Source organism: Salvelinus sp. IW2-2015, linkage group LG16 (assembly GCF_002910315.2).
Source record: "Salvelinus sp. IW2-2015 linkage group LG16, ASM291031v2, whole genome shotgun sequence".
Classification (NCBI taxonomy): Eukaryota; Metazoa; Chordata; class Actinopteri; order Salmoniformes; family Salmonidae; genus Salvelinus; species Salvelinus sp. IW2-2015.
This window is the reverse complement of record NC_036856.1, coordinates 2803985-2824023: the sequence shown is the minus strand read 5'-3', so window position 1 is coordinate 2824023 and position 20039 is coordinate 2803985. Positions and strand designations below refer to the sequence as shown.

The 20039-nt window shown below is 41.1% G+C and overlaps 1 protein-coding gene across 2 annotated transcripts in view; it reads left to right on the top strand.

The window, feature by feature from the left end:
• The first annotated feature begins 13113 nt into the window (after positions 1-13113).
• The window catches only part of LOC111975614 (E3 ubiquitin-protein ligase RNF13), a 102176-nt gene continuing 95250 nt past the window's right edge, over positions 13114-20039 (top strand). The window contains exon 1 of one of the 2 annotated variants that reach the window (XM_024004036.2): positions 13114-13322. The gene's annotated coding sequence lies outside the window, so the exon portion shown is untranslated. Of the gene's footprint in view, positions 13323-13511; positions 13616-20039 lie in introns of those variants that run through there. The other variant, XM_024004037.3, reaches the window with a different exon arrangement.

The following is a 20039-nucleotide window of genomic DNA, read 5'->3' as shown; positions in this document are numbered from 1 at the left end:
AAATACATTTTTATTTTCAGCATCCTGTGTTAGGAGAGTCCAATGTTGATTTAATGACTGATATGGTCTTGGTATTGGTCTTGAAGAATGGTTGTATTCAATCTCCAATGTCTTGATGGATTGGGTGCCCCTGTTGGGTTTTATGTCCAGGAACACCTCAGCATGATCAGATATGACTATGCTTCCTATGTTAGCAGATAAAACAGACTGCAAAGACGTCCTGGGCATAAAAAAGTAATCTATTCTAGTCTGACATCCATGAGGTGCAGAGAAAAAGGGGAACTCTCTGTTGGAGGGATGAAAGGTTCTCCAGACATCAACATACCCCAGATCATCACAAATAACTTTAAGCGACCTAGCTTGAGGAGAGGGTGACGCTATGCTGCTGGGATACTTGTCAATAAGGGGGTTCAACAAACAATTAAAATCTCCTCCAACCACTGCAGTGTCTGAGTTTAATTCTGAGAAGTCTAGAAATCAGGGGGGTGGGCAGGGGGGAAGTAAATATTCATTATAGAAATGTCCTGCCCTTGTAAAGTACCTTTCAATTATAACAAAACAACCAAATGTATCTTTGACACAATTCAACACCTTAAGTGGTAGGTTCTTTTTCACAAGAATTGCCACACCTCTACTTCTTTGATGTAAATGAGAAAAACACTTTACCAAACACCCCCATGTTGCAATTTCAGATGCTCCTTATCATCCAAATGAGTTTCTTGCAACAGATATTACATATATTTTTGTAAATAGTACTTTTTTCCTTTTAATGGGATTATGGCTCCCTCTAATGTTCCATGTACATAAACGCAGTCTGTTACCTGCCATTGCACTTTGACCAACCAATATTCAGAATGAATCATACTGTAAAAAAAGGGTGATACCTTTCCCCATGTGTTGAACTCTCCCCATTCTCACTGAGCCTAAACAAACTATATGAACCCTGAACCCGAACTATACTACACCCAAAAAGTTGCAAAAGGGGGTTTTCCTGCTAGCTAACATGCAGGGGATTTCAACTCTCCAATGTAGACTTTTAAGTCTGCATAACCACTCTATAGCCTCGTTATTTATACATATGAAAATGAAAATCAATAAAAGGAGATTGAGGCTCTTCCAACTAAGACCAAGCCTGGGCACCAATATAGATTCACATAGATCTCAGTCTGAGCTATAAAAAAGCAATAAAAATAATGCAAAAAAACATGTTACTCAACAAGAGCACTTGAGAACTCACATCACTGCTTCGTGACCAGATTTGAATTTAAAAAAGTTATCCAATGCTGCAAAGCCCGAGAGAGTCAATAAACGCAGCAGCCTCTTCACGCTTCGAACACACCGCGTCAATACATTTTGGTACACCAGAATTACATTCATTTCCAATAAAATGCTGCACTTGTCTTGCAGCTTTGCGTTGCAGAGGCAGTTGCAGTGCTTTGGGTGTGCATATGTTGGATTTACCGACCGCCTCAAACTGTATGCGTAGTTGGCTTGACAGAAGTGGAAGCGTCACGCTTTGAACACACCGACAGTGTTTGCGCAAAATAGTATGCAGCATCATCTGGATATGTATGCAACAAAAGTTCAACATTCATCTTCTGCTACCATTTCTGTCAAGCTGTCTACGGCATACAGTTTGACGCATACGTTCGATAAATCGTAGGTATGCACCACATCAAATGCACTGCAACTGCCTCTGCAACGCAATGCTGCAAGGCAAACGCAGCGTTTCATTAGAAATGAACGTATTCTGGTGTACCAAAATGCAATGACGTTGTTGGTGTGTTCAAAGCTTAAAGCTTCTCCGTTGACCATAATCAATGTGGCCCGGGTACAGCAGTGCTTAGTCCATCTTCATTCTCTTGAGTGAGACTTCACCTCATCAAACGCTTTGCATCTTTGGACAACTGCCGTGGAGTAATCATTGAAGAATGAGACCCTTGAACCTTGGCGTCAAATACTGTCAGATCCGATGCGTCTGGCCGCAACCATGCTTGTCGAGGGAGTTGTGGCACTTTATAAACACTGTCCGTGGGGGCTGGTTGGGAGCGGGGTATCGATGTTTGAGAGCATGGGCTCTATCAAGCTTCACACATCCAGCCTTAGTATCCATTTGTAGGTAGCCAGGAATCCATTCCTCAAAGAATTTAACTGAACGTGTCCCTTCAGCATTTTCCGGGAGTCCCACCACACGGATATTGCATCTGCGTCCTCGATTATCCAAGTCATCAACGTGCTCCGCCATTTCGCGCACCTGTTTCTCACGTGCCTTCATCTTAGTGTCCATTGATGTAGTTGAAGTTTCCACAGTAGCAACTCTTCCTTCCACCTCATCAACACGCTTGACAACCTTCTGTAGTTCGGTGAATGGTCTGCTGTTGCTTCCAAGACTGTTCCTATCTTGACATAGCATTACTAAAGTAATCTATCAGTCATCTTTTGAATCACCGGGGCCATTGTGCCTGGATCTGCAATGGTGTTAGCTCATCCTACACATTTGGTGGTTTTGGTCGAGTTCTTAGTAGTTCTGCTGGGCATGTTGTCAGAAACGTTTGAGAAATAGCAGTCAAAAGAGAGAAATTAACGAATGGCATGGGAGCTCGCTGAAACACGGCTGTGTTCGAATACCCATACTAACATACTGTATACTACATATTTAATGAGTATATACTACATGCTATATACTTTTAGTTCATTTTAGTACACTGTAAACTAATGGTATCGTTTCAGTTGAGCGTACTAGAGCTTCGCCCATCTACCGGACGTTGATGCTGTTTCTATGCAACCTCTTGCTAGCTTGTTAGCATAACAAATGACAAGCTAAACATTTTACGATTTCGGGTGTGTTCCTAAATTCAATCTGCAGTGCCAGAGAGCGCTCTGGGCGTTTGTAAATCCAGAGCGTTGTCAGATTGTAAATTCAGAGCGTTTCGCTCTCGGAGCATTCCAGACACAAATGAGAGAACACCTCACTCTGACCATTTTACTCGCCATAGCAGAGCTGGTTAGGCTGTTTTCATGTTATCCAGAGCATTGGTGACTGTAACTGTGCTGCTGGCAACAGTTTATTGTGCTTTTTTTGTCGACGTTTACTGACACCGGCCATGTCTAACGATTCACGAGAGTGCTCTGAAATCAGAGTAGATAGCCAAAATTAACTATGTCCATTGAAACGCACAACGACTATACCACTGAGTTAAGAATGATGTGAATAATCAAGTCAATAAACATTGGTTAGTGAGTTAGATAGCAGATAGTTAATATACTGCCTGGAAAGTTTGATGTATTAGTATCCAACTACAGTAGCTAACATACCGGTACATACTGCTGTAACGCTATGCGGTTCGTAAGAATAGCGTAGCTAACAAATTGTCAGCCAACATAACATGTAACGTAACTTATTTGAAAATTCATTACTTTATTACATTGCTCAACATTTTTTAAACATTTGTCGTTAGTCAGTTCAATGAATTTGTATTCGCTCTCGTCGGACTTCGGCTGCGTATTTTCCGCCATTTTCATCAAATCTGAAAACGAACTATATCCATACTATGACCAATAAGCATACTATCTCAAAGAAAAAGCCATATCTCCGTCCAGTGTCTGTTCTTTTGGCCATCTTAATATTTTATTTTTATTGGCCAGTCTGAAATATTGCTTTTTCTTTGCAACTCTGCCTAGAAGGCCAGCATCCCGGAGTCGCCTCTTCACTGTAGACGTTGAGACTGGTGTTTTGCAAGTACTATTTGATGAAGCTGCCAGTTGAGGACTTGTGAGGCATCTGTTTCTCAAACTAAACAGTCTAATGGGGGCGGCAGGTAGCCTAGTGGTTAGAGCGTGGGAGCAGTAACCAAAGAGTTGCTAGATCGAATCCCCGAGCTGACAAGGTAAAAATCTGTCGTTCTGTCCCTAAACACTGTTCCTAGGCCGTTATTGTAAATATGAATTTGTTCTTAACTGACCTGACCTAGTTAAATAAAGATAAAGAAAATAAATGATGTACTTGCTCAGTTGTGCACCGGGGTCTCCCACTCCTCTTTCTATTCTGGTTAGAGACAGTTTGCGCTGTTCTGTGATGGGAGTATGTCACAACTTCTAACGAAGTCGTTGCCTCTCCTTGTCCGGGCGGTGTTCGGCGGTCGACGTCACCGGTCTTCTAGCCATCATCGATCCATTTTTCATTTTCCATTGGTTTTGTCTTGTCTTCCCACACACCTGTTGTCAATCCCATTCATTACCTGTTGTGTATTTAACCCTCTGTTTCCCCTCATGTGTTTGGTCAGAGATTCTGTCAACGTCGTGTGTATAGGTGGCAGGGAAGTCAGGCGCAGGAGAGTTAAACGAAGTGTAAATGGAGACTTTTAATAAATGTCCACATAACATGCTCCWAACACKAAAATATACATACATAAAATAAACATGGGTACGAGGACCCGTCGCGCACCTATACACCAAGAATCAACACTTGACATAAAACAATCTCTGACAAACACATGAGGGGAAACAGAGGGTTAAATACACAACAGGTAATGAATGGGATTGACAACAGGTGTGTGGGAAGACAAGACAAAACCAATGGAAAATGAAAAATGGATCGATGATGGCTAGAAGACCGGTGACGTCGACCGCCGAACACCGCCCGGACAAGGAGAGGCAACGACTTCGGTAGAAGTCGTGACAGAGTAGTACACAGCGTTGTACGAGATCTTCAGTTTCTTGGCAAGAATAGACTGATGAGTTTCAGAAGAAAGTTCTTTGTTTCTGGCCATTTTGAGCCTGTAATCGAACCCACAAATGCTGATGCCCCAGATACTCAACTAGTCTAAAGAAGGCCAGTTTTATTGCATCTTTAATCAGAACAACAGTTTTCAGCTGTGCTAACATAATTGCAGAAAGGTTTTCTAATGTTCAATTAGCATTTTAAAATTATAAACTTGGATTAGCTAACACAACGTGCCATTGGAACACAGGAGTGATGGTTGCTGATAATGGGCCTCTGTACGCCTATTAAAGAAATCTGCCGTTTTCAGCTACAATAGTCATTTACAACATTAACAATGTCTACACTGTATTTCTGATCAATTTGAAGTTATTTTAATGGACCAAAAGGACATTTCTAAGTGACCCCAAATTTTTTAAAGTTAGTGTACATATTACCTCATTTACCTCAACTAACCATTGCCCCTGCACATTGACTCTGTACTGGTACCCCCTGTATATAGCCTCACATATTATTTTACTGCTGCGGTTTTTTACTTATCTATTTTTTTACTTAACACTTATTTTTTATTAACTTCTTAAAGCATTGTTGGTTAAGGGCTTGTAAGTAAGCATTTCACTGTAAGGTCTGCACCTGTTTTATTCGGCGCATGTGACAAATACAATTTGATTTGATGCCCTGATGTGCAGTGTGGAGCATCTTAAAACGTCTTAGGGATAGGGGGCAGTATTCGGATGATTGGATGACTGAGGTGCCCAATGTAAACTGCCTGCTACTCAGGCCCAGAAGCTAGGATATTGGATAGGAAACTCTCTGAAGTTTCTAAAACTGTTAAAATAATGTCTGTGAGTGTAACAGAACTGATATGGCAGGCGAAAACCAGAGGAGAATCCATCCAGAATTTTTTTTCGAGGTCACCACTGTCTATGGGAATATCAATGGAATACCTCCCAGATTGCAGTTCCTAGGGCTTCCTGTAGATGTCAACAGTCTTTAGAAAGAGTTTAAGGCTTGTTTTTTGAAAAATTTGCTAGAATTTATAGTTTTTCTAGGTGGCTCCCATTTTGGCTGTAGTATTGTGGCGCGCACTTTGTTATTTATCTCCGGTAATGAACATACTATTCTCCGTCTTAAATTGTATCATTTATTTACATGTTAGGGTACCTGAGGATTGATTAGAAATGTTGTTTGACTTGTTTGGACGAAGTTTATTGGTAACTTTTGGGATTCCTTTGTATGCATTTTGAACAAGGGAAACCGGTTGATTACTGAATCAAGCGCGCCAACTAAACTGACTTTTTTGGGATATAAAGAAGGACTTTATCGAACAAAACAACCATTTGTTATGTAGCTGGGACCCTTGGGATTGCAAACAGAGGAAGATCTTCAAAGGTAAGTGATTTATTTTATCGCTATTTCTGACTTTCGTGACGCCTCTGCTTGTTTGGAAAATGTTTGTAATGCTTTTGTATGCGGGGCGCTGTCCTCAGATAATCGCATGGTATGCTTTTGCCTTAAAGCCTTTTTGAAATCTGACAAAGCGTCTGGATTAACAAGAAGTTAAGCTTTTAAACGATGTGAGACACTTGTATTTTCATGAATGTTTAATATTACGAATTTTGTATTTTGAATTTCGCGCTCTGCAATTTCACCGGATGTTGGTGAGGTGGGGCGCTAGCATCCCACCTAGCCCCTTAAGTACCTCGGTTCTAAAGTCAATGGAAATTTTTATATGTTTCTTTACCATGAGTAGTCCATCATCAATGTAAAGATAGTCTCTGATGTGCCAGTAGGGTGGTGCTTTCAGTGGTGCACTTTTCTTCTTGTCTGGCTAGCCATCTTTCTCAGCAGCTGCATGTTGCTGTCTTTCTCTGTGACTGCTCTCAGCTGTTACATAAGAGCGCCCTCCAGTGGCTCATGTGTGGAGACTGCATAAATTACTTTCTCGTCACTGAGGGCACACTCTTCATGTGTGGCAGTCTGGGGTACAGCCCTGGATAGCGTGTCTGCTATTAACATGTTTTTACCTGGGGTGTAGACGATGTGACTGTCCTATTTCTGTATTTGAAGCAGCACCCTTTGAAGGGCTCCCGAGTGGTGCAGCGGTCTAAGGCACTGTATCTCAGTACAAGAAGCGTCACTGCAGTCCCTGGTTCGAGTCTAGGCTGCATCACATCTGGCTGTGATTGGGAGTCCCATAGGGCGGTGCACAATTGGCCCAGCGTCGTCCGGGTTTGGCCTGGGTAGGCCCTAATTGTATATAAGAATTTGTTCTTAACTGACTTGCCTAGTTAAATAAAGGTACAATTTAAAAAAGAAAGAAAATACATATATGTCCCTTTCTGATGGGCTTGGTGATTACAGACTGAAGTGGTTTGTGGTTGGATTGAACTCTGACCTGGACACCATAGACATACTGGTGAAACACTATTGCTAGGAGTTCTTTATCTATCTGGGCATAATATTGTTCAGTCCCAGACAGAGGTCTGGATGCAAAGGCTATAGGCTGTTTACCTTGCATCAGGATAAGTCCAATATTTGAATGCATCAGCTTGTATTTCAATCTCTTCCTGTCGATTGAAGAATTTCAGCAGTGGAGATGGCCATTTTCAGTCGCTACGGTGCTGCTTGTTGTTCTGGGTGCCACTGCCATGCCATGTCCTTCCTGAGGAGCATTCTGACTGGTGCAGTGAGTGCGGCTTCATATGGGTTATACTGGGTTAGGAAATGTGTCATGCCCAGTAATAGTAATAGTAATAGACATTTTTTGTCTTCTGGTGGGGGAATTTGTGTGATTTCTGACACCCCATCTGCACTGATGATGTGCCCATGTACTTCACTTCATGTACTGTATAATGTTAGACGGATGGATATGTCCATCACCTGCTATAGAATACGGTCATAGACACCATCAATGTCATCAAAGTCAATCTGCTGAAATACCTATCTGGCACTTTTTATGCCAAACTGAAACTGATTATACTGGTACCTCCCCCATGGGGTATTGAATGTGCAGAGACCAGCTGATTCCTTATCCAGCTTGATTTGCCAAAACCCATCCGGCTCATCTAGGATAGTGAAGATATTCATGTCTGCTAGTTTGCATTGCACGTCCGCTGAGGTGGGAATAGAGAAGTGTTGGCTCTGTATGGGCTTGTTCAGGTCCTTAGGATCCAGGCATACCCTAAGAGACGTTTTTCTTTTCAGCTATGACTAGACTGCTCACCCACGCTGATGTTTTTTTTTTTACTTTGCTGACCAATGTCTCTTTCAGCCTGTCAAGCACAGCATATGGGATTTTCCTACATCCATAAACAACAGGAGGGACTTTTTCGACCAATGTAGATGTGGTGCTGGCCTAGAAACTCACGAGTCCTTTGAACACAGATGCATAGCGCTTGAGTAGATCCTCCTTTGAGCGTGGCGTAGCATGGCTTGCAACTGTTTCAACTTTTCTGAGGTGAAGCTGCACACAGGCCTCTCTGCCTAGTAGTGATTTCCAATGCCACATTTTTTAGAACATTGAATGCGGGACACCTCTTTGGTTTGTGTGTTTTTCCACAAGTCGTTGTATGCTGCACACTCATTGCGTAACATGGCAACCTTTTTTTTCTGTAGCATGCACAAACTGTTCTGTGCTACTGGTAGCTGATATAGCCTTAGCCTGAGTGGACGTAACTTATATTGCAAACATCTATGGCCTTAGCTAGGGTTGTCTGAAATGAGATGCTAATCACAATTTTGTCCCTCAGCATTAGATCCTCATATTTCTCCAAACCTCTGTTGTCCTGAGTTTGCATACAACATCCAGAACATCGAATCTATGGAGAAACAATCTATAGAGTTTTTGAATCCTGACACTCGACACATTTACAAAAATAGTAATGGCCTCTAAACCTTCCAGCTATCTACCGGACCCTATTCCAATTAAACTACTGAAAGTACTACTTCCTGTGCTTGGCCCTCTTATGTTGAACATTATGAATGGCTCCCTATCCTCACTAAAAGTGGCAGTAATAAAGCCTCTCCTGAAAAAGCCAAACCTTGACCCAGATTTTTTTTTTTTAACTATCGGCCTATATCGAATCTCCCATTCCTCTCAATAATTCTTTTAAAAAGCTCTTGGTCAGCAACTCCCTGCCTTCCTGAAGACAAATAATGTATATGAAACCCCATCATTGCACTCGTGAAGGTGGTAAATTAACTTTGAATAACATCAGACCAATACTCTGTGTCTGTCTTGTGTTCCTAAACCGAAATTGACACCATCGATCATCACACACTGTACCCGTACACAGCCAATCTGTAAATAGCACACCCAACTACCTCATCCCCATATTATTACTTACCCTCTTGTTCTTTTGCACCCCAGTATCTCTACTTGCACATCATCATCTGCACATCTATTACTCCAGTATTAATGCTAAATTGTAATTATTTCGCCTCTATGGCCAATTTATTGCCTAACTCCCTACTCTTCTACATTTGCACACACTGTACATAGATTTTTCTATTTTTTTTATTGTGTTATTGACTGTACGTTTGTTTATGTGTAACTCTGTGTTGTTGTTTTTGTCGCACTGCTTTGCTTTATCTTGGCCAGGTCGCAGTTGTAAATGAGAACTTGTTCTCAACTGGCCTACCTGGTTAAATAAAGATGAAATAAAAAATTAAATAAAACATTATTTTGGAGGGATTGGAAACCGTAATTGGTCTACGTGGACAAGTTCTTGCCTGGTTTAGATCTTATCTGTCGGAAAGATATCAGTTCGTCTTTGTGGATAGTTTGTCCTCTGAGAAATCAAGAGTAATTTTTGGTGTTCCTCAAGGTTCTGCTCTAGAACCACTAGTGTTTTCACGATATATGCTACCTCTTGGTGATGTCATTCGGAAACACAATATGAACTTTCACTGCTATGCCGATGACACACAACTGTACATTAAGATGAAACATGGGGAAGCCCCAATATTGCCTACCATGGAAGCCTGTGTTTCAGACATAAGGAATTGGATGGCAGCAAATATTTTACTTTTAAAGTCTGAAAAAACAGAGATGATAGTTCTAGGTCCCAAGAAACAAAGATATCTGACGTCGGATCTGACAATGAATCTCGATGGTTGTACAGTTGTCTCAAAAAAAACTGTGAAGGACCTCAGCGTTACTCTGGACCCTGATATCTCTTTTGACGAACATATAAACAAATATTTCAAGAGAAGCCTTTTTCCAAGAATTTCTAAGCAAACAGCTGGAGGCAGGGATTTCTCTTGTAGAGCAAAATTTTTATGGAATGGTCTGCCGATCTACGTGAGAGATGCAGACTTGGTCTCAACCTTTAAGTCTTTACTGAAGACTCATCTCTTCAGTAGGTCCTATGATTGAGTGTAGTCTGGCCCAGGGGTGTGAAGGTGAACCGCAAGGCACTGGAGTGACGAACCATCCTTGGTGTCTTTGCCTGGCCGGCTCTCTCTCTCCACTGGGATTCTCTGACCCTATTACAGGGCCTGAGTAACTGGCTTGCTCGCACTCTCCCATGCTGTCCCTAGGAGGGGTGCATCACGTCATGCCAGGCTTTTTTTCTATACTCGACCTGAGTGCGTTGAGTCACTGACGTGATCTTCCTTCCTGTCCTTGGGCTCGTGTGTGGGGGGGGGGGGGGGGGGGTGTCTCTGTGGGCTATACTCTGCCTTGTCTCAAGTAAGTCAGTGGTCTGTTGATATGCCTTTGGTGGTGTAGGGGCTGTGCTTTGGAAAAGTGGGTGTGGTTGTATCCTGCCTGGTTTACCCTGTCCGTGGGTAACTTTGGAAGGGGAAACAGTGGCCCCTGACCCACAACTCCCCCCCGTCAGTCTCCAGTATCTATGCTGCAATAGTCTATGTGTTGTCGGGCTAAGGTCAATCTGTCATATCTGTTGTAATTTTCCTGTCTTATATGGTATCCTGTGTGATCTTAGGTATGTTTCCTTTAATTCTTCCATCTCTCTCTCTCCCCTTCCGGAGGACCTGAGCCCTAGAACCATGCCTCAGGATTACTTGGCCTGACAACTCATGGCTGTCCCAGTCTCAAGTCCACCTGGTCGTGCTGCTGATCCAGTTTCTGCTGTTCTGCTTGCAACAAAATGGAACCCTCATCTGTTCACCAGTCATGCTACCCTGTCCCAGACCTGCTGTTTCGATCCTCTCCCTCTCTCTCTTTACCGCACCTGCTGTCACGACCTCTGAATGCTCGACTATGTAAAGCCAACGGACATTTACTCCTGAGGTGCTGACCTTTTGCACCATCTATAACCACTGTTGTTGTTATTTGACCCTGCTGGTTATCTATGAACGTTTGAACATCTTGAAGAACGTTCTGTCCTATTCTTATAATCTCCACCCGGCACAGACAGAAGAAGACTGGCCACCCCTCAGAGCCTGGTTCCTCTCTAGGTTTCTTCCTAGGTGTAACGATCGTTGTTTGAAGGATTAGACCAAGGTGCAGCGTGGAAGGCGTTCATCATTTTTATTAATGTGAACCAGCAACAAAACAATAAAGAGTAACAAAATGAAACGTACAGCTTTGTAGGGCTAACAGGCAACAATATAAAAATCAAGATCCCACAAACAACAGGTGGGAAAGGCTGCCTAAATATGATCCCCAATCAGAGACAACGAAAGATAGCTGCCTCTGATTGGGAACCATACCAGGCCAACATAGAAATATACAAACTAGAGTACCCACCCTAGTCACACCCTGACCTAACCAAAATAGAGAATAAAAAGGTTCTCTAAGGTCAGGGCGTGACAACCGCCCCAACAGATGACGCAATCTTAATCGCACTCCACACTGCCCTTTCCCACCTGGACAAAAGGAATACCTATGTGAGAAAACTGTTCATTGACTACAGCTCAGCGTTCAACACCATATTGCCCACAAAACTCATCACTAAGCTAAGGACCCTGGGACTAAACACCTCCCTCTGCAACTGGACCCTGGACTTCCTGACAGGCTACCCCCAGGTGGTAAGGGTATGCAACAACACATCTGCCACGCTGATCCTCAACACTGGGGCCCCTCAGGGGTGTGTGCTTAGTCCCATCCTGTACTCCCTGTTCACCCACGACTGCGTGGCCAAGCACGACTCCAACACCATCATTGGTAGGCCTGATCACCGACAACGATGAGACAGACTATAGGGAGGAGGTCAGAGACCTGACAGTGTGGTTCCAGGACAACAACCTCTCCCTCAATGTGAGCAAGAGAAAGGAGCTGATCGTGGACAATAGGAAAAGGAGGGATGTCCTTGTCCCATCACACTCTAGCGACTCTTGTGGCGGGCTGGGCGCATTCACGCTGACTTTGGTAGCCAGTTGTACGGTGTTTCCTCTGACACATTGGTGCGGCTGGCTTCCGGGTTAAGCGAGTAGTGTGTAAAGAAGCAGTGCAGCTTGGCAGGGCCGTGTTTCGACCTTTGCCTCTGCAGAGTCCATACGGGAGTTGCAGCGACGGGACAAGACTGTAACTACCAATTGGATATCACGAAATTGGGGAGAAAAAGGGGTAAAAAGTACAACAACAACAACAAAAATCCCACAGCTGCACCACCGAGAGCATCTTGACCAGTTGCATCACTGCCTGGTATGGCAACTGCTCGGCATCTGACCATAAGGCGCTACAGAGGGTAGTGCGGACGGCCCAGTACATCATTGCGGCCAAGCTTCCTGCCATCCAGGACCTACAGTTGAAGTCGGAAGTTTACATACACCTTAGCCAAATACATTTAAACTCAATTTTCACAATTCCTGACATTTAAACCTAGCAAAAATGCCTGTCAGAATAATAGTAGAGATAATTATTTATTTCAGCTTTTATTTATTTTATCACATTTTCAGTGGGTCAGAAGTTTACATACACTCAATTAGTATTTGGTAGCATTTCCCTTAAATTGTTTAACTTGGGTCAAACATTTCAGGTAGCCTTCCACAAGCTTCCCACAATAAGTTGGGTGAATTTTGGCCCATTCCTCCTGACAGAGCTGGTGTAACTGAGTCAGGCTTGTAGACCTCCTTGCTTGCACACGCTTTTTCAGTTCTGCCCACAATTGTTCTATAGGATTGAGGTCAGAGCTTTGTGATGGCCACTCCAATACCTTGACTTTGTTGTCCTTAAACCATTTTGCCACAACTTTGGAAGTACGCTTGGGGTCATTGTCCATTTGGAAGACCCATTTGCGACCAAGCTTTTAACTTCCTGACTGATGTCTTGAGATGTTGCTTCAATATATTCACATAATTTTACCTCCTCATGATGCCATCTATTTTGTGAAGTGCACCAGCCCCTCCTGCAGCAAAGTTAAACTGTGATTTACCACACACTCCAGCACAGTTGGTGACGGTATGCACCTTTAACTTTTGTTTGCGGACCACCATTATATCATAGAAGAAGAACAAGAAGAAGAAGCTAGCTAGGGATTATTGTTGACATTCTGTCGTACTGACATGTCTAACTAACGGAATTACATTTTTTGAAATTATTGCGATTCTTTTGATAGATAGTAAATTATTGTAATATCCATATTAGTCGCATCTTTTTTTAAACCAGATGAAACTTCGGTCTGATTTAAAGGTAAGGATTCACGCTCTAGCTAACTGTTGTAGCATTTGTAGCTAGCGTTGATTGCTATGCTTGTGGCTAGACTCGAGTCATGTCATAATGTAACGTTAGCCAGTAAAGATTGTTTATAGCTGCATTGGGGTCGGACAGATTTCCTGTTTAGATTAAGACACCACGGAGTCGGCGCGAGATATGGCTCGGAAAACGTAACTTGAAAAATGGCCTTCTCATCCCTGTATTACAATTTGCAATTGGGATAATGGGACAAATCTGCGTAGAACGCGATTTCTCATCCCTGGATTGAGGTACGTTTTCTGAGCAATATCCGTAGTGTTTTAAACTAAGGAAGTATGTCCAAACCCAGTGCAATTTTAAGCATGTGTAGGGTCAGAATATATTCTGGCTTCAAATTTAACAGATGCCTAATTGTATTTTAGCGTGCTAATAATGGCAGTTTGCTACATTGGGTATGTTTAGAAGGCTTGCAATAGTTTGCGAAACAGGGTAGGACCAGATTTTCCACTTTGCCACTGTGTTTATGTTAGCTAGATAGAGGATTTGTGACCAGCATAACATTAGGTTGTCATACAAGAAGGTCATGTGCAGTGTTGGGGTTAAAGCGTTACAGTAATAATATAACTTAGTTATTGTTCCAGTTTGAGTAATAACACTGATCAAAAAAAGTTTTGCTACTTTTATCATTCCCTTCCTATTACAGTTATTGATCCGATTAAATATTTGTGATTATTATTCCCTCTCTGTTGGAGCAATATTTAAAAATCCCCTTGCCCCAGATTCTAATTGTTTTCGTCCTCACCAAGTTCCTGATTACGCAGGCACGCACTACTAGTGAGGGAGATGAAAAATGGCAGAAGCGTCTAAAACATTGACTTTCTCAGCATGGAAGTACTCCCATTACTTCGATTTGGTAGGACAAAGTGACAAGAGTATTACTGTAAACTGCCCAAGTGAGAAACTGCTTGAAACACTACTTCCAATTTCTTGAAGCACCCGCCAAAACACAACTTAAAGCGAAAGACCCCTGAGACCTGACCACTGCTGCTGAAGATGATTGTAGGCCTACCTCATCCAAACAGTCAAGGCTCGATTTTAATCTTTCAGTAGGACAGGCTGTAACCCTTGGAGAGCTGAACAAGCTTGTAACTGGGTATGTGGTAGAGAAAATGCTGCCCTTATCCATGGTAATTTAAGATACTTGTGTTGGTGTATAGGCCTACATAATTTTGACATTGTTTAAATTGAGTGAGGATACGCAGTGTTTTGGAGTGTAACGCAAAAGTTATATAACGAGTAGTGTATCAAATTACTTTCCCCAGGGAGTAATATGTAAAGCAATTTGTTATTGTTGAAATAAGTAATGAGTAATAAGTATTATAAACTGGGTGGTTCGAGCCCAGAATGCTGATTAGTTGACAGCTGTGGTATATCAGACCGTATATCACAGGTATGACAAAACATTTATTTTTACTGTTCTAATTACGTTGGTAACCAGTTGATAATATCAATAAGGTACCTCGGGTTTTGTCATATATTGCAAATATACCACAGCTCATGGCTGTGTCCAGGCACTCCTCGTTGCATCGTTCATATGAACAGCCCTTAGCCGTGGTAAATTGGCCCTATAACACACCTCCTCAGGCCATATTGCTTAAATATATAACGTATTTTGAGTGCACATGATAGCATATTTCATGGGCATGAATTACTATTTATTGCACGACTGCTATTTTCATGCTAGCAGTCGTGCATGTCAGTCACACAGTACAGTAGCAACATAAATAGGTAAACTACAACAACATAATAGATTTCAGGCATTCAGAGCGTACATTTTTTTCTGCATTTTGTCTTATTTTACTGTTAAATGATCCTGTCATTATTATACATAGATGCCAGTTTTGTAAATTTGACATTTATCTCAGGTGGGCTTAAAGGGTACAGTAGCACCAAACACACTACTTCTATTCAGAATGTAAATGTCAATAAATAAGCATTGTTCAATAGGATCAATACTAACTTTGTATTATATTTTAGTCTATAGTGTGTATTTGAACCTCAAACCATTGGTTTCCAAATATTTTATGAGTAGACTTTGTTATTCGGACTTTTTCCACCATAAATCACTGTTGTTCTAATTAAGCCCAGTATGCACCTGGTTTGCATTGAAACACATGGGGATAGTGTGTTGATATCCCTAACATTCAATAAACCTGAGCGTAAATATGTTGTTTTTTTTGTTCCGATTTAAGTTGATTATAACACAAGAACTACAGTTATATTATGCATCTAGCCATTTACCAAGATTAGAAACAAATAAACCTGATGAATAGCAATGATCAGTTTATTTGAATAACTTTAGGGGAGATTCATATAAATGTAATTTTACATAAGAAATGTCAGTTTATACATTTTAACATTTTGGGAAATGAATTTAAATAGATTATTTAAGAGGTCGGCTTATTTGTAACACCCATGGGATAAAAAGGAAAGACAAAGTACGAAAGGCAGGGCCTGAAGTTATCTATAAGACATCATACTAAGTCTTTTGTCAATACTCGTTTGTTGAAGATGTTAAACATTTATCTTGGTCTGATGTGTATAAGGAGCAGAATCCAGATGCATGGAGTATTTGTAAAATGATTCTTGCCAATTGTTGACAAACAGTCTCTTAACAGGTGCATAACTGTGAGAACTGTTAGAGAGCCGCCTGGATCGATGATGAATCGATGTTGCAACAAGTCAGGCTGCTCAGCTGATTGGTTGAAATACTGTCAATTGAGAAATGTTGTGGAAAGACTTTGGAGCATCTTAAACGATATTATGGGCAGAAAACCCAATTAATCTCCATCGTTCATGAAAGTTAATGTGTCATTTATAACAAAACCTTTTGATATAGCTAAAATCTCAATAACTATTTCACAGGTAAAGTAGACAAACTGAGAAGTGAAATGACAACATTGAACTGTGAACCATCATATTTGTGTATTGAAGATCTAATAATGAAAGAGAGGGATTGTGTTGAATTTGGCCAAGTTTGTGTGGAACAGGTGGAAAAACTATTGTTATCCATCAGTAATGTGCAGTAAGCTACCAGGTATAGACAACCTAGATGGGAATGGTAGCAGACTATTGCCACCCCTATTTGCTATGCATTTAACTAACATCTAAAGGAGTGTGTGTGTCCACAGGCGTGGAAGGAAGCTGAAATAATTTCACTATCTAAAAATAGTAAAGCACCCTTTTCTGTCTCCAACAGCCAACCAACCAGTTTGCTGCCTGTTCTTAGTAAATTGATGGAGAAAGTTGTGTTTATAAAAAATGCAGTGCTATTTTTCAAAGAGGTTAACTACTGACTTTCAGCATGCGTATAGGGAAGGGCTCTCAACTTGTACTGCACTGACTCAGATGGCTGATGATTGGCTAAATAAATGGTTAATAAGATGATACCAGTTGCTCAGGAGGGAAAAGGGAAGTCAGATGTGTGGAAGACATTTGATGTAGTTATGGAAACTACTGGGGATCAAGAAAAAGGAGGGTATAGGAGCAAGTGCTGCATGACTATTGTGTGCCAAACAGGTGCTGTTAGTTTACACAATTTTTTGGGGACCATTTGGAACAGTGCAAACGACACTAAATATATTATAAGTGTACCAGAGAGTCTGTTCTATTAAAAATAAAATATATATATATAAATCCATTACAGCAAAGACTTTAAAAAAAGTTCCATGCATTTGTGAAATGCAGTTTATTTATTGTTTAGGCTAATTTTCCAAAGCTCGCTTTGTTATTTCATTTTAAAACTAAAATCCTGGATTGCATTTCAAAGCATGAATGACTTGTATGCTGTGTGATGACATGAACGAATGATTGACTGATTGATAGATACAGTAGCCTATATATTGAAATCTAGACCTAAGTAAGTTACGGTATTAAGACTGAACAGGACACGCTCTTAGGCCTACAGCTCGGTGGCGGTTATACACGGCTACTACTATAATAGTTATATAGTTGCCATGGCGCCCTAGTTGCAGCCTAAGCACAGAGCTCCTGTAAATGTGTACATATTTAGATATTTTAAGTGTTTTTAATAGTTTTTTAATCAGCTATTTTGTTTTTGATAACATTGAGATTGGATGTAGTCTATTGAATGTAGTCTATCACAGTGCCATCCGTTTTGTCACCAAGCCCCATATACTACCCACCACTGCGACCTGTATGCTCTCGTTGGCTGGCCCTCGCTTCATATTCTTCGCCAAACCCACTGGCTCCAGGTCATCTATAAGTCTTTGCTAGGTAAAGCCCCGCCTTATCTCAGCTCACTGGTCACCATAGCAGCACCCACCCGTAGCACGCGCTCCAGCAGGTATATCTATATCTCTAGTCACTCCCAAAGCCAATTCCTCCTTTGGCTGCCTTTCCTTCCAGTTTTTGCTGCCAATGACTGGAACGAACTGCAAAAATCACTGAAGCTGGAGACTCATATCTCCCTCACTAACTTTAAGCACCAGCTGTCAGAGCAGATCACAGATTACTGCACCTGTACATAGCCCATCTGTAAATAGCCGATCCAACTACCTCATTCCCCATACTATTATTTATTTATTTTATTTATTTTCCTTTGCACCCCAGTATCTCTACTTGCACACTCATCTTCTGCACATCTATCACTCCAGTGTTTAATTGCTATATTGTAATTATTTCACCACTAAGGCCTATTTATTTTACATTCGGTACCCATTAAATCCAATCCAGACTTTTCAAATATTTTACAATAAAAGGTGTAGCTCCCTCCTGTAACCACAAGCACAACTGTTCCATGATTTTAACTGGCAGTTTTATTCTGTAGTTTTAGTCAGAAATGTCACCTTCCGTGAGAACTATAAAGTAAATTAAAATACGGTTAAGCACACTCTTGCAACTTTCTTGTCTTATGAGTAACTTATTAGCTTGATATAACTCTGAAGTGCTTACATACATAAACAGTTTAGCCGGAGATATAACAGTATCAGATTAAACACATGAATAAAGGTAAAATACCTCATTGGCTGCTTATTAGAGAAGGGAGGAAATCAAAAACATCACACTTCTTATTCCCGGCATGAATTCACGCTTCATCCTTAATTATTATAACGTTACCATCCTAACATACACGCTTCAATCGTTACGAACTACACTCGAAGACACAAAAAACCTAGCTAATACAGGGTGGGATTGCCTTCACTCCAAAAGTGTGTTGCTGTGATAATAATCCCCGTTACAACAGTTCTTAGCCACGTAGTTCCGCTTGTCTTACCATTTCCCCTGCATAGTGAACACGGAAACAATTCAAACAAAAAACAACGACATAGACTGACAGGTTAATTGTCAGTTACAAAAAGTAAAGTCGTACAACTTCACATGAGAGATACATTTTCCATTTTAGCTTCACTTTTCCTTCAAAAATAGGGCAGTATATGTTAGAAATGTCTAATCCTTCCAATTGTTACATTGGAAGGATTAGATGACATGACACAAACGCATAAAAGTACACACACCAACAGAATAAAGAATGTTTATTCAAATAGTCATTAATTGATAGAAAAGCTAAAACCAACTACATTAATCTGAGACATACTCTGGCAGTATTGATGACCAGTAAGCTCAGACAATATCCATAATGACTTTAGAAAGTACGAACACTTCAAGACCCTATGGTCAGATGTCTTTTCCTAAAGGCGGCATGGTAAGTAATGGAATTGAAGTTTCTTGGTGTGTAGGAATAATAAATAGTGTTGCTGTGGACACGGGATAATCTGGCTAACACACACACACACACATATTTAACATAGCTGGGATACTGTACTTATGTTACTTAGTTCAGGTAGCATTCAATGTCCTGCGTTTGTGTTAACCATGGCAGCCAGCATTGCAAATAAAGCGATTCGTAGAAAGATAATCAACATCTTTCTGTGGATCCTTTCCCCTTAATCTAATTTTCATGTCAGCCAGGCCAATCTTTTAATATAAAGACAATTTATTTCACGCTATTTAGTTGAGCAAAATAAGTAGTGTTGCTCGGTTGACAAGACAATTGAAAGAGTGCCTGAGTCATGCAGAAAAATATCAATGCTTTATCCTCAAGTGAGAACAAGTTGTTGTTTCCCTGACTGCTACCTATAGTATGGCTGCTACTCAGAAATGCTAAAGCCTAACAGTAAATGAATAGATGACATTCACCGCAATTATAAGCCTGTCTCCAGTATCACGCTACATACACAGACAGACCCACTGTGGATCTTTATCAAATAAATCTGTATGAAAAGGCATCCCAGGTCTGTTTTGTCAATGAGCTCAATTTTGACCCTTTTCAGGAAACTAGGCGTATGTTGCGGGTCACTACTTCACAGGAGAGCCATTTGAACGTAAACTTATTTTTATTTATCAAAATAGTTTTTGGGGCAGAAATGCCTTCTCGAACATGTGAACTTTTGTATGCCTTAATAACAAACTTGAATGCCATATGTAAATACGAATAAAATTGTTAAATTATGAGCCTAGTTGGTTTAGCCACAGAAAAAGGGAGCAACCTTCCCGCTAGCCATGATTGGCTGAGATAATGAGTGGGATGGACATGCCTTGAGATGAGTTTGGATTTCTCTGCCATATAGCATGCTTCTGTCTATTTGAGCTGGTCAGTATGTGTAGGTAATCCTGTCTAATGCGACTTTAAAA